The following is a 14266-nucleotide window of genomic DNA, read 5'->3' as shown; positions in this document are numbered from 1 at the left end:
TATTACAATACTTATTGAAAATGTTATCTCAGTCTAACCCTTGGTATAAAATTCGATATATGATGTGACAAGAAAAAAGCAACTCTATAAATTCAAAGAAGAGGTTCAAACGGGGAATGGTTTATGGTGGATACCTAGGATTTAACATATGAGGAATCGGGAATGTGCGGTATGTGACGAACTGATTATTCCATTTGTAGGCTAGAGATATGTTGTTTTATGCATAGATATTCGGTCATGTGGGAGTTTCGGTTAAGTGACATAATTAATGGATATCAAATTTTGGTATTGAACTCATTATTCATAAGTGTCAAATTTAAGATTTTTTACCTACTAATGAAGAAGAATACCACAATACAATAATACTAGTAGCAACAGAAATTAGTGCTATAGCCTATAATACATAAGAAATAAACAAAATTAGTGACAACGAATCCATTTATTAAAAGATTCCTTCAATAATATTTTTGGTCCTTTATGATCCTTTCCATGTGTTTTGAGGATACTCAATATATATTTTGGTCCGTTTCATGATTTCCCAGTGTTAAAGATTCTTCCAGCGGTGATTAAATCTAATTTCAATTGTTTAAATTTCGAATAATAGCAGAAATTTTCATGTGTACTATATTATAATTTACGTGAAATAATAATATTTTGTGGCGGTGCCCTAATTATATCAAAAGGGATAAATTTGTACGTACATGCCATATATTTCTTCAGGCGAAACGATCACAGTTTTATTATAATATTAAAGGCTAGACATCGGAAAGAACATAAATAGGCTAAACGGTATATATTGTAAAATGTTTCTTTGGCCAATTGGTGATACTTTGAAATGGTGATTATTAAGAGCAAAGCAAGATGGGTGCTGCTGGCGGCTGGTAATTAAACAGCCAATAAAATACGATTGTCGTTTTCGATTAAGATTGGTTTGATGAGGTTAGCAGGACGTGGATGTTAACACAAAAAAATTAGTATATGCTAATGCACCTGACGGCTTCATACAGATACATATAATATGTACACACACAGACGGCTTCATACAGATACATACAATATGTACACACACATACACTTCACCAGTCCGATGTTTGCATATCAGTGCATTACTGTATCTTACCAAAAGATTAACAGTAAAGGAGATGTCAGGTCTAGTGCATTGAGCTAAGTACAATAAAGTGTCTATCGCACTTAGATAAGAAACTTCAGACTCCAAAATCTCTTCATCATCCTCCTTCAGACGGAAGGGATCTCATTTTGCATCTAGTGATCGTATGATCATAGGTGTACCCGAAGGCTTCACCTTATCTTTGTTAAAGCGGCCCAACACCTTATGGGTGTAGTTTGATGTATTGAGATTTCATCTGAACCGTGCTTTATCTCAAGACCAAGACAGTATCGAGTCTTTCCTAGATCTTTCATCCCAAATTCCGACTTCAGGTGCGCGGCAGTTTTCTTGAGCTTTTCAGGAGTTCTGATAAGGTTATGTCGTCAACATAAATTGCAACAATCGCAAAACGGAAATGTCACTTCTTAATGAACACGCAAGGGCATAGTTCGTTAGTCACATATCTTTGACTATTCAAATGCCCACTCAGACGGTTATACCACATTCTTCCAGGTTGCTTCAAAACGTATAGTGAACGCCTCAGCTGAATTGAGAGCGTGTTCCTATTGGAAATTTGCCCTAAAGCCAATCATATAATGATACTTTACGAACATTTCACATGTTAAACTAATCTAGTTTAATATACAGGGCAAAGTTTATTGTTTAAAGCTGTCTCATATAAATACTATATGCTTAAACAATAAGTCCAAGGAATATGTAATTGGGACAATGTGATCTAAAGAAGTTAGATTCATGAGACCATTCTTTTTCGTATACATATCCTAAATGTTCCTGATCATAGGATTGCTAATTGGGCATTGAAAGTTCGTTAAGATCAGTACATGCTATGTCTTCTCTTAGGGAGAGTGACTGGTCTCGAGTCATTGATGTGACTGACACCAAGACAAGCATGTAGGTGCTTAATAGAGAATGAGTCCACTAAATGCGATCAACAAGGAGTTCTCATACTCATGTCACATGAGAACTCATGGTTGGGATAATGCAAAGTGGTCATTTAACCTGAGGCATCATAATTGTCTTGTGGTTAGGTCTTTGATCTTTGATTATGTCAAAGTCACTCCGTTAAAGGGTGTCCACGACATAGTTGGGGTTAAGCCACTCAGCCATGGAGACAAGTGAATGCGCAACAAGGGATCTCTAACCTTCAAACCATTTGAGGGAGAATACTATATGATATGATTAAGAATCTCTGGCCAGAGTATGAATGAGAGAAGTCGTTCCAAATCACATTCAAGGTAATCATATAAGTAAGAGAACAATGTGGTCAAGAGTATTGTATTAGAGAAAGACCGTATTGCATTGTAATCCCAAACTGAATAGGTTCTCCATCCTCTTCTAATTAGCTTGGGTAGCCATGACATACTGCTAGGTGTCACTCATGGTTTGTGGAAGCCCTAAAGGTGTATAATCGCTAAAAGGATAATTGAAAGTAAGTTTCAATTCACAATTGATTTGAAGAGTTCTAATCGCCCACTACCTCGCTAAAGAGAACCTAATGGATCACACACCGTGTAAGGTAATGATTGAAGGATATAACGAAAATGAGTAAGGACAATTAAATAGTTTAATTGTATATGGCAAGGATTAATTAAAAGTTAATTAATCTAGAACGAAAGGTTCGTTTTAGGCCTTAAGTTAGTTTTGGGTTTCGAGACACACACTACTACGATACAGGCTATCCCAAGCAGAGCTAAAACTGACAATAAATCCAATTTCTGTCGAAAATTTGGCAAAAATCAGACATAAAACAATGTAATGTCGGATTGGAATAGGGACACTAATGCTAGCATCACGAAAGAACTTCAGTGTCACTTTGTACGCTTAATCCGCCACTACTGAGCGTCGGTTAAAAACGACACTCAAGCTAACGTCGGTTTAAAGTGACGTGAACTAATAAAATAAACTATATAATATCCAACCTAGTGTTGGTTTTATCCGACATCATGATAAAATAAACTAATAAAATATCCTTTAACCGACGTTAGATAACAATTAAATAAATAAAATATTCAAACTAGTAACACTCTTAATCGACACCACTTTTGTTGATAATAATAAAATTGTTTGAAAATCTGCACTCGTTTCCAATTAATTGTACCTAAAAAAAATTATATAACCAAAATAATAAATTTAAGTATAGGCCAAAACAAACATTAATAAAAATAATTAACAAGCAAAATAGTGCCAAAATATACAAATATTTTACATCTAACATTCCACATAAAATACAAAAACCGACTGTTGGGTTCCCGGGCTATTCGGTGGTTGCGGCTGAAATCTTTGCAGTAACATCGCAATCAATTAATTCTGCCACTGCTCTGATTGTTCCATCTTAACCTCTAGGTCCGCCATCCAATTATTAGCATTTTCTTCCCTCATTCTTAACTCATTATTTTGAGTCATCAGCACTGCCATTAAACTCTTAGATGACCTCCTAGAGGAATTTGATGTAGAAGATGAAGAAGATGCATAGGACACCATATCAGGAGTCACCCCATGACCATATCCTCTTACTCTATTATGAGTCTCAGGACCCATTGTATGAACATAAACTTGATTCCTAAGTTCTTCATTATCCTCTTGGCCCGACTCAATCAAAGTTTGCAGATTGCTCTCCATTGTTACCTTGCATTACAATTTTTAAAAATAAAAATTCAAACAATCGTAAAACAGATAAATAAGCTATAGATAATAAAAATTAATAACAACGAAACACTAACACGAAAAAATCAATTACCCCTGTACACTCCGAAGTTTCATCAATCCAACTTTTATCTTTTCGTGTATGACATTCACGAAAAAAGGTTACGGGATCTGCCTCTATGCTTCTTCTGCTTTATCAAAAATAAAATTTCATACAAACAATTTTAAGCAAACCTCATATTAAAAATAAAATTTCTAACAACTATAGATTATTTAAAACTAACAACATTTCTTCAAAATGTACAATCCATACAAATTCTTGCCGCACTCTTGCAAAAGATTTGGTTCCACTAGTATGGTTCATTGTTTTCATTTGTCTATTGATCTTATTTTTTTCAACAACCTGAAAAAATCAAAAAAAAATTAGACAAATTTAGAGTGATAACGAAATAAATCATAGCAATTACCCTTGTTTTTTCTCTATTCTAGTAAATCACCAATGCAACCCACTGTGCAGGATTCACTTCGCGAAGAAGGTGGTTGTGCACCTCCGCTGCTCAGTTAGTATAAAACTTTTTTTTTTAACTTATTTCTAAACTCTTTGTGCGCATGCTCCACAACCTTAAGCGTCATATGGCGGATCATAGGCATTTTTACTATTTCTGCATCTTCAAAAAAAATATTTCCCTACATCCATTAAAAAAAAAAAAAAAAAACCAAGCTAATCAATTATTATTACTATCATTGACTTGTTCTTCTATTTTCAAGTAAAAATATAAATATCTATACCTTTATGCTTTTCCAAAAAACTTCCTTATCTTCTTCCTTAATCTTATGCCAATCACTCACCAACGGGAGATTTCTGTGGTCTCTAACCTCCCCTGCTATATATTTTGCAAAAGCACTAGAATTATCACTAATGCATTTTCCGGAAGAATCAAATGAACAAAGTTGTTTCGTCCATTTAGGAATTGAGGATCCACGCCTCCGTTGAGATGTTCCTTATTAATACCAAAAAAAAAAAAAAAAAAAAAAACAATTAAAAACCAGGAAAGCAATGTAAATTTTCAGTTTAAGCAAAATATAAGTTTAAACACAAAACAAAAATTGAATTTAATAATAATTCAGAAAAGAACCGGCTTCGAACTCCTCCTCTTCCAAATGAAGTTCGTCAGAATGTTGATCTTCACTAGAATTATCCATAGCACAAGTTAGTGGAAGGAGCAGGAGTATAGCAGAAATGAAGGAAATAGTAAGGCTGAAATGGAAGAAGGAGAGGGAGTAAACGAGACAGAAATGAAAGATAGAAATGGAAGCACGAAAGTAATGGGAAAGAAGGAGGTTTGAATATGGATTAAAACTTAGCGTCGAAATATGAACACGTTACTTCGGTTAAAACCGACACTATCTCTGAATAATTGAACTTTGCGTCGGAATAATTGAATTTTGCGTTGGTTTAAACCGACACTATCTCTGACACGACCTAGATATATGTAGCCTAACACACTTTTGACTAAAAGGTCGTGGCGTCGAAATAGGGATAGCTTTGCGTCGGTTTAAACAGACATGATCCTGACAGAGTAGCAGGCGCCTCGAAATTGGACAGGTTTACGTAGGTAAAAACTGACGTGAAGCTGACATGTCAGATGTAGCGTCGAAATAATCAGAGGTTGTGTCGGTTAAAACCGACACCAACTCTAAAACGTACTGAAAAAGCTCTTCCAAACCATTTGCCTGTGCAAAAAAAGGGGGAAAATTCCCGCCCAAAATATTTCAATTAAACTGACGCAGATGACGTATGTCATCGGCTAAAAGCGACAGGAAACATTCAAAAAAAAAAAAAAAAAAGGTTTAACCCAAAGTTAAAAAATAAGCATCTCATATAATATTTTAATAAATAAAATTTAACTTATATATAATACTTAATAAAAAACAAAAATATAATTTTATGATAAGATATCATCACACACAAATTGAAACATGGTCTAATTAATACATAAAATAATTAATATATTTATTCCCTGTCATCATCTGTTAGCTCGTTATCGGCATTGGCATGATTAACGAACTCGGTAGGCAATGGTAATGATTCAAAAACATGTCTTTTCCACGCCAACTCTTGTATGGAAAATTTCATTATCAAGAATTCGATCATCCAAGCTAGGTATGGCATAATCATCAATTGCATCACTATCCTCTAATACGTCAAACAAATCTCTCGACTGGGTTCGTACAACTACGTGCCAATCTTTTTCAATTGTGTCCTCCACGTAAAATGCTTGTGATGCTAATATGAAGGGATCCTCTTTAAATCCCAATTGATTGAAATTCACCATAGTAAATCCATATTGATCAGTCTTCATTCCTCGTGAACTTTCACTATTAACCCATTCGCACTTAAATAACATCACAACTTGACCCCAAACTAATTTAAATCTACTTAAATAAATTTAAATCTACTTAATAAATAAATTTAAGTCTACTTAATAAATATATATATAAATTTAAATCTACTTAATAAATAAATATATATATACACACACACCCCATTGAACTTGATGGGATACAAATTCTTCGAAACTAATTTCAACGATCCAACCATCAAACTTGTTTGTATATGCTTCGAGATCGTATCAGCAAAAAATCGCAAAAAAAAAAAAAAAAAAAAAAAAAAAAATTTAGAGATCAAGTAATGGGACAAAACTTTTCGACGGTTATAAAACGAAAAATCACGATTTAATGGTTATTTTAACTCCGATTTTGATTATTTTTTATAGCTACACTCCTTGATCCAATATGAATACAATGAATGAATTCGATCTTCAATTTAACATATTTACCACAAAATCTTATGTTATACTTAATGGAAGTATAAATAAACTCTAAGTGTTAGTGAATCTATCATTTTGATGGAATACGCATCATTCGAAACTAATTTTGAATGATCCAACCGTCAGACTTGTTTATATATGCTTGGCAAAAAACAAACATTTAGAGATCAAGTAACGTGACAAAACTTTTCAACGGTTATAAACAAAAAATCTCGATTTAACAGTGATTTTAACTCTGATTTTGATTATTTTTTATAGCTACACTCCTTGATCCTATATGAATACAATGAATGAGTTCGATCTTCAATTTAAAATATTTACACTAGTAGATACCACAAAATCTTATGTTATACTTAATAGAAGTATAAATAAACTATAAGTGGTAGTGAATCTATCGTTTTGATGGGATACGCATCCTTCGACACTTATAAGCGACAATAAATCTGACGTCATGTTCAATAAGTGTTGCAACTGTCAAGTCCGACACTATATTATATTAAACCGACACCACCTACTGACACTATAAGGCCCTTTTGTAGTAGTGACAAAAGGGTTTTGGTCCACAAGGCACATAAGGTTTAAGTTGTGTGACAACTAAAACAAATTGGGCAATTAACCCACTAACAATAGGGAGGCCAATCATGCTTAGAGAGGGAGTGGGTTTTGGACGTATTACAAGTTTGCCACTCCAATGAAGGTAGGTATAAATGTGACTTTATAGCCTTTTCTCCATTAGGGTTTTCTTTGAGGAAAGATGAGAGAACTTTGGCTCACTCTCTCTCTCTAGAGAGGCCGGCCACCATGGGGGCATTTACTAGCATCTAATTCTTCCATGGTCATTCATCTTCTTCCTCAACCATCCTTGGTGTCGGAACTTAGAAGTCTCCAACTTTTGGGACTTTTGGAGAAACCAGTTCTTCCATCCATATCCAAGAAGACATGGAGCCAAGAAACAAAGTTCCTCCATCCACATCCATGGAGCCAAGGAGCAAGGTGACAAAGGAAAGAAGACCCTCACATGGGTGATTAACCTTTACTAAGCAAAGAGGTGCTTCAAAGGTATAAAGAAATCTCAACTCTTTCTCTTAGATCTTGAGTTAAGTCTTGGTTCACCATAACTACTAAGCTTTGAATTTTATGGGTAAAGTTTTGTTTTGAGTTCATACAAACATGATTCCGCCTTTTAATTGTTAATTGCATGCATAGATGTTGCTCAAAAGAACTAGTTTTTACAAATATTTCCTTCAATTCCGAGGTTTGGAAATATTTAATCAAATCAATGTAAGTCATTCGAGAACTTTTATATAAATTTCCATATCAAGATCCCCATAGAGATACGTAATTTCATGATTTCCCAGTGTTAAAGATTCTTCCAGTGGGGATTAAATCTAATTTCAATTTTTTTAATTTCGAATAATAGCAAAAATTTTCATGTGTATTATATTATAATTTACGTGAAATAATAATATTCTGTGACGGTGCCCTAATTATATCAAAAAGGGGTAATTTTGTGCGTACATGTCATATATTTTTTCAGGCAAAACGGTCTCAGTTTTATTATAATATTAAAGGCTAAACATCGAAAAGAACATAAATAGGCTAAAAGGTATATATTGTATACTGTTTCTTTGGCCAATTGGTGATACTTTGAATTGGTGATGGTTAAGAGCAAAGCAAGATGGGTGCTGATGGCGGCTGGTAATTAAACAGCCAATAAAATACGATTGTGGTTTTCGATTAAGATTGGTTTGATGAGGTTAGCAGGACGTGGATGTCAACTCAAAAAAATTAGTATATGCTAATGCACCTGACGGCTTCACACACACACACACACATTTTGCAGTGCATCATGTGTCTTCGGATAAAGATCATGATATTGGCTTTCTCAGATTCGCCAACTAAGTTGTTCGTCTCATCTTCAATGGTGGGATGTAAATTCTTTGCAGTTAAGTGGAGCATCACATCTTGGACCTACTTGAGGAAGTTTCTTCCAGAGACCTCTAAAGCGGTGAAGTCGAGTTTGTTCAAATTCAAAATGTCCATATCATAAAATAAATGGTCAAGAATGTGGTTAGTGTAATGGAGAAAAATCGATTCATTCACATAGGAGTAGAACATTCAGGTTCTAATAGACATTTATTGGTTTAAAGTTACATGAAAAAACTTCGGGTTTTTATCGGTGATGTTTTTAAAGAAAAACTTCAGGTTTTCAAACAATGCATGTTTTTAGAACTTCGGGTTTCGAAAGAAATATGAACTTTAGGTTTATATGTTCTTGCAGACAAACACAAATACATATATGCACACACAGAAATATGTTACAAGAAAATATGCAAATAGATCTTCATGTCTAGAGTTATAATTGAATTATTTATTTGGATTTTGGGCCAAGATTAAAGTGTGGGTGAAAAATTATAAAACCCAAAAATGCTTAAAAATTATAGGCGGTTAAACTTGGGGCCCAAACAATGGGCCAAAGCCCACGAGTGTGTTGTGAGGTCCAGGCCCAAAACTGGGCTGGAGTAGGCACGGGTGGGCTGCATGCCCAATAGACCAGGGCCCCAGATGGGCATGGATCAAGTTCGGCGCGGTGTACGGTTGGGATCGTGTGCGGGCGGGTACACAGATGCATCAACCAAGGGTTGGGATCCAGTGTGTTGCAGGCGCAGAGACACCAAAGCCCAAAGGGCTGGTATGTGGACCGAGGTGAAGCCAGGCCTATATGGGCTCAGGTTTAGACTGAAGAAAATCCTAGCGTTGCTCGCTGGAGTTGAGGTCAGCGCCGCCGCTTTTGGCGGGCGCGTTCTGGGTCAATTTTGGTCAAGGTGAAGCAGAGTTCGAATTGAAATCTTATTTTGGATCGAAAAAATTAATTTTTCAACGTTGGGTGTGAAAACCATGGGGATTCGAATTGGAATCCCCAAACCAATGAAATTCGATATATCGAATTTCTACAATCATCGTCGGAGATGATGGATTGGACCCAAAAAACATGAATGTAGGTCGTGATTCCCAATGGAAATTAGGATAGGAGTTGAAGCACAGGCTGCATAGATAACATTGTATAGCGTGGTCGACGCTTGAAAGCCAAATGATTTGGTGGACGGAGCACTATACCATTACAACCTAATACTACGCGAAACAGCTGTACGATCACCACACATTAATTTGTCAATGGAAAGCCACGTTGGCCCAAACCACTAACTGTTAGATCGATGTTATTAAGCAACTATATATTAACCTAGCTCATTGCCAAGAACCAACTTGGTGTTCAGAATTATATAATATGCAAGTATGGATATGCTACTATAGCAATTAATAAATTGTAAAACTGGAAAGGCTTTGGATTTATACTCTTTTTTCTCTCAACAACTAAAAAATTTCACTACATTATTTGTTTAGTCTTGGATTGCTATGTAGAAAACGCTTGTGGTGTTTTACACTCAGAGTATTAGGTACTACGTGTTTTTTAAATGTTAGATCTTTGGTCAAAAATAAAAAAATTCAAGATTCAATGGTTAAAATATGCAAAGTTTTTTTTCTCTTGATAGTAGGAGTGAGCACAATACAATACGATTCAGTTAGAGACTATAACTAAAACAAAATTATATTCGGTATGTTTCGAATCAGTTTGGGCATGCACTGAATTGATATTGTACCGTTTGATAATGGTACGATTTTGGTCTCTTTGAGTAGGTGGTTCTATTTGGGCCAAAGAAAAGCCCACAAAACAGCAATAACTTAAATGATTTCAAACTTTATGTGGTCTTGCACCATGGACAATTTTATGTGGCCTTGCACTTCTACGATGACCTATGCAGTTGCAGGTATAGGTTTGTTGCATCTGTCGTGTTTTTGTGACAAATTTGTGTTGGCGACGTTTCGTAGGTTAGGGCAATGCTTGTGGTAGCTGTATAGGGGTTTACTATAATTTGTTTGGTTGCACAAATTTATTTCAGACCAATTTCTTGGTAAGTGGAGCTATGTACCCGACTGACAACCTCTTTAACTGTTTGTGAAGTTCAATGGAATACCACTCTATTGCTTCTTGTAAAAAAACTCCCAAATTCCAGGGTTAAACTCGTTAAATATAATTCTAGAGCTCACATGCATGACGTTATAGAATTGGCATTGTTCAATTTGGTACGATATAAAGGTGGAACCAAAACTGAAGCAAATATTTTTTATATGGTTCGGTTAGATTTCATTGCGTGTACCAAATTTATACTTAACCGAAACATTTCGGTCTTGGTCTTATACTGCAGTAGATCTCTCTAAAGTAAATTATATAAAGGAATAACTCCCAAGTCATAAAAATTCTGATTCCAATTTGACACCAGTTATGTATAAGAATAAATTTCACATTGTAATAAGTTATTATTTTTTGGGTCCCATATTAAGTAAACACCACCTCCATACAATAATAATTATCAATGAGTACAAAAGTATACAATAGCACAAATAAAAGTTTATGATGAATTAAAATATTTATCTAAAATTATTTGAGACAATGCTTTAATTTTTAGAATTGATGCCATGTTTTTTTTTTTTTTTTTTTTTAAAAGAGTACCAGCTACCCAGGACGTGCCGTATGGAATATGGACTTGAAATTTGTCCCATCTAGTGGACCATGTGGTTAATTGATACCACGTTTTTGAGCTTGTGATAGGTAGGTGCAAGAAATAAAATATTTGGGGTCCAAAAATTCCTACTAGGAAACATAACATTTATTAATGCTAAATAAGTTAATAAATAATATTTTTAATTGCACCTCTATTAAGTAATAACCTCCTAAAATCATAAAATTGGTTTGTTCCCAACTTTATGACTTTATAGAAGTTTTATTGTAGGAAAATTTTATTTAAACCCATGTAACATCTTTCTACATCAAACTTAAATTTTAAATGTTAATTGTCTGTTTTATCATCTTGCATAAGTACCATCAAGTACAAGATGAAATTAATAATAAAACTACAATTTATCAATAAACCCACACATTATAATTAAATGTTACCATCACTCCTTGTTTATCTTACGTTCATTCTGACTAAAACCCTAATAACTCTTATTCAGAAAAACAATTTTTTTTATTGATGGCTAAAACCGTATTTCCAGCAAGGATGGAGGAGTTGGATGAACCAACATCTCACTCTCAAACCATTCGAATTAAATAAACAACATATAAAACAAGCAAAAGCCTTGAAGAAGTACCTGAGTTACAGGCCACACCTTTTATGTCAATTGACAACAACCTTCTATAATCATGGTTAGGTGATGTGCTCTGGACTCAAATCTTCAAGGAGTCCCCTCAAAATAAAAGGACCTGCAAGAAAACTAGGAGAGAATTTATAGTCAACACGAATCGAAGTTCAGCACTGTGTTCAACATTGCCGGCCATGAACGCTCTATAGCTTCGTGAAAATTTTTCTCCTCTTTCTTGCCTCAGATACTGCAATTGCATTTCCAAGCAGGTACATAGGACCTAGAAGATTTTTGACTTTCGAATTTCTTTGAAAACAAAACTACTTAGTTTGAAATTTTGTTTTATAAATGGGTGTAAAGAGAAATTAACATTTTGAATTGGGTATGGGAGGACATTTTAGGTAGTAAATTTAGGTTTAAAGAGAGATTAATTCTTTAATTAAAAATAATGTGGGAGTAGAGAGTAAGTTAGGTGTAGAAAGAAGTTATATGATTTTAAATAAAATTTCTCTTTATTGTATAATGAAATAGAATATTAGGATTTATTCAGTTTAACCTCCAAAATTCCAAATTCAATATCCAAGTATCCAACATCAAACATTCAATTAAACGTTTACAACCTCCTTTGGGGTCATATCGAAACGTGAATGTTAGCTCGTTTCGAATTTAATCTCAACTCTCAAGTATGGTCCGCAAAAACAGTGAAAGGACAGGTCATTGCACATGTTCTCGCTTCTTGTCCGTCCTTGGAACTAAATCTGGCAATTTTTTACACAAAACGACACGAAAATAACAAATTTCGGGTCAACACGATAACTAATCGAGTTGTTATTGGGTCATATGATAAGAACCCGTTAATAACGGTTCCTTAATAGGTTTATACGAGGGTAATATACGGTAAACCCGTTTCGACATATTAAGGAAAAAAGTTATTGATGATTTTAATTTTTTAAACTACTAAAAAAACTTACTATATAATACAATAGTCATAATGTATATGTATATATTGTATTATTATTGTATATAACTTTAAAAAATTTATCTATTTATTTATTTTTATAGTATACTATAGGCAAAGAGTGATATTTAAAAAAATTATAAGCACATTAAAAATTAAAATATCAAGTAATTTAAAAATACCAAACACATTAAAAAAATTATAATAATTAATTTACAAGTGCGAAAAATGTGAAAAAATATGCGGTGATTGCATCCTCTACGCTTTGAGGATGGGTACATCGTCGTTTGAATTTTCAAAACCATACAAACCCTCATGAATAGTATTTTTAGAGGAGTTCAAAATAAATAAAATTCATAATCATTAATGTAAAAGTCTATGTCACATCTCGGCCCATGGCGGATCACTTTCCAGGCCCGCTCCACCACCGTAGCACGATATTGTTTGCTTTGGGCTTACCATTCCCTCACGGTTTTGTTTTTGGGAACTCACGAGCAACTTCCCAGTGGGTCACCCATCATGGGATTGCTTTAGCCCCCTTCTCGCTTAACTTCGGAGTTCCTATGGAACCCGAAGCCAGTGAGCTCCCAAAAGGCCTCGTGCTAGGTAGGGATGGGAATATACATTTAAGGATCACTCCCCTGGACGATGTGGGATGTCACAATTCACTCCCCTTAGGGGCCCGACGTCCTCGTCGGCACACAAGCGGTCAAGGTTAGGCTCTGATACCAAATTGTCACATCCCGGCCCAGGGCGGATCACTTCCCGGGCCCGCTCCACCACCGTAGCACGATATTGTCTACTTTGGGCTTACCATTCCCTCACGGTTTTGTTTTTGGGAACTCACGAGCAACTTCCCAGTGGGTCACCCATCATGGGATTGCTCTAGCCCCCTTCTCGCTTAACTTCGGAGTTCCTATGGAACCCGAAGCCAGTGAGCTCTCAAAAGGCCTCGTGCTAGGTAGGGATGAGAATATACATTTAAGGATCACTCCCCTGGACGATATGGGATGTCACAATTCACTCCCCTTAGGGGCCCGACGTCCTCGTCGGCACACACGCGGTCAGGGTTAGGCTCTGATACCAAATTGTCACATCCCCGCCCGGGGCGGATCACTTCCCGGGCCCGCTCCACCACCGTAGCACGATATTGTCTGCTTTGGGCTTACCATTCCCTCACGGTTTTGTTTTTGGGAACTCACGAGCAACTTCCCAGTGGGTCACCCATCATGGGATTGCTCTAGCCCCCTTCTCGCTTAACTTCGGAGTTCCTATGGAACTCGAAGCCAGTGAGCTCCCAAAAGGCCTCGTGCTAGGTAGGGATGAGAATATACATTTAAGGATCACTCCCCTGGACGATGTGGGATGTTACAATTCACTCCCCTTAGGGGCCCGACGTCCTCGTCGGCACACACGCGGTCAGGGTTAGGCTCTGATACCAAATTGTCACATCCCGGCCCGGGGCGGATCACTTCCCGGGCCCGCTCCACCACCGTAGCACGA

The sequence above is a fragment of a genome, unplaced genomic scaffold (assembly GCF_019419815.1).
Source record: "Pyrus x bretschneideri cultivar Hongxiangsu unplaced genomic scaffold, Pyrus_bretschneideri_v1 Contig41, whole genome shotgun sequence".
In the NCBI taxonomy this organism is placed as follows: domain Eukaryota; kingdom Viridiplantae; phylum Streptophyta; class Magnoliopsida; order Rosales; family Rosaceae; genus Pyrus; species Pyrus x bretschneideri.
Note: the sequence above shows the minus strand (reverse complement) of the source record.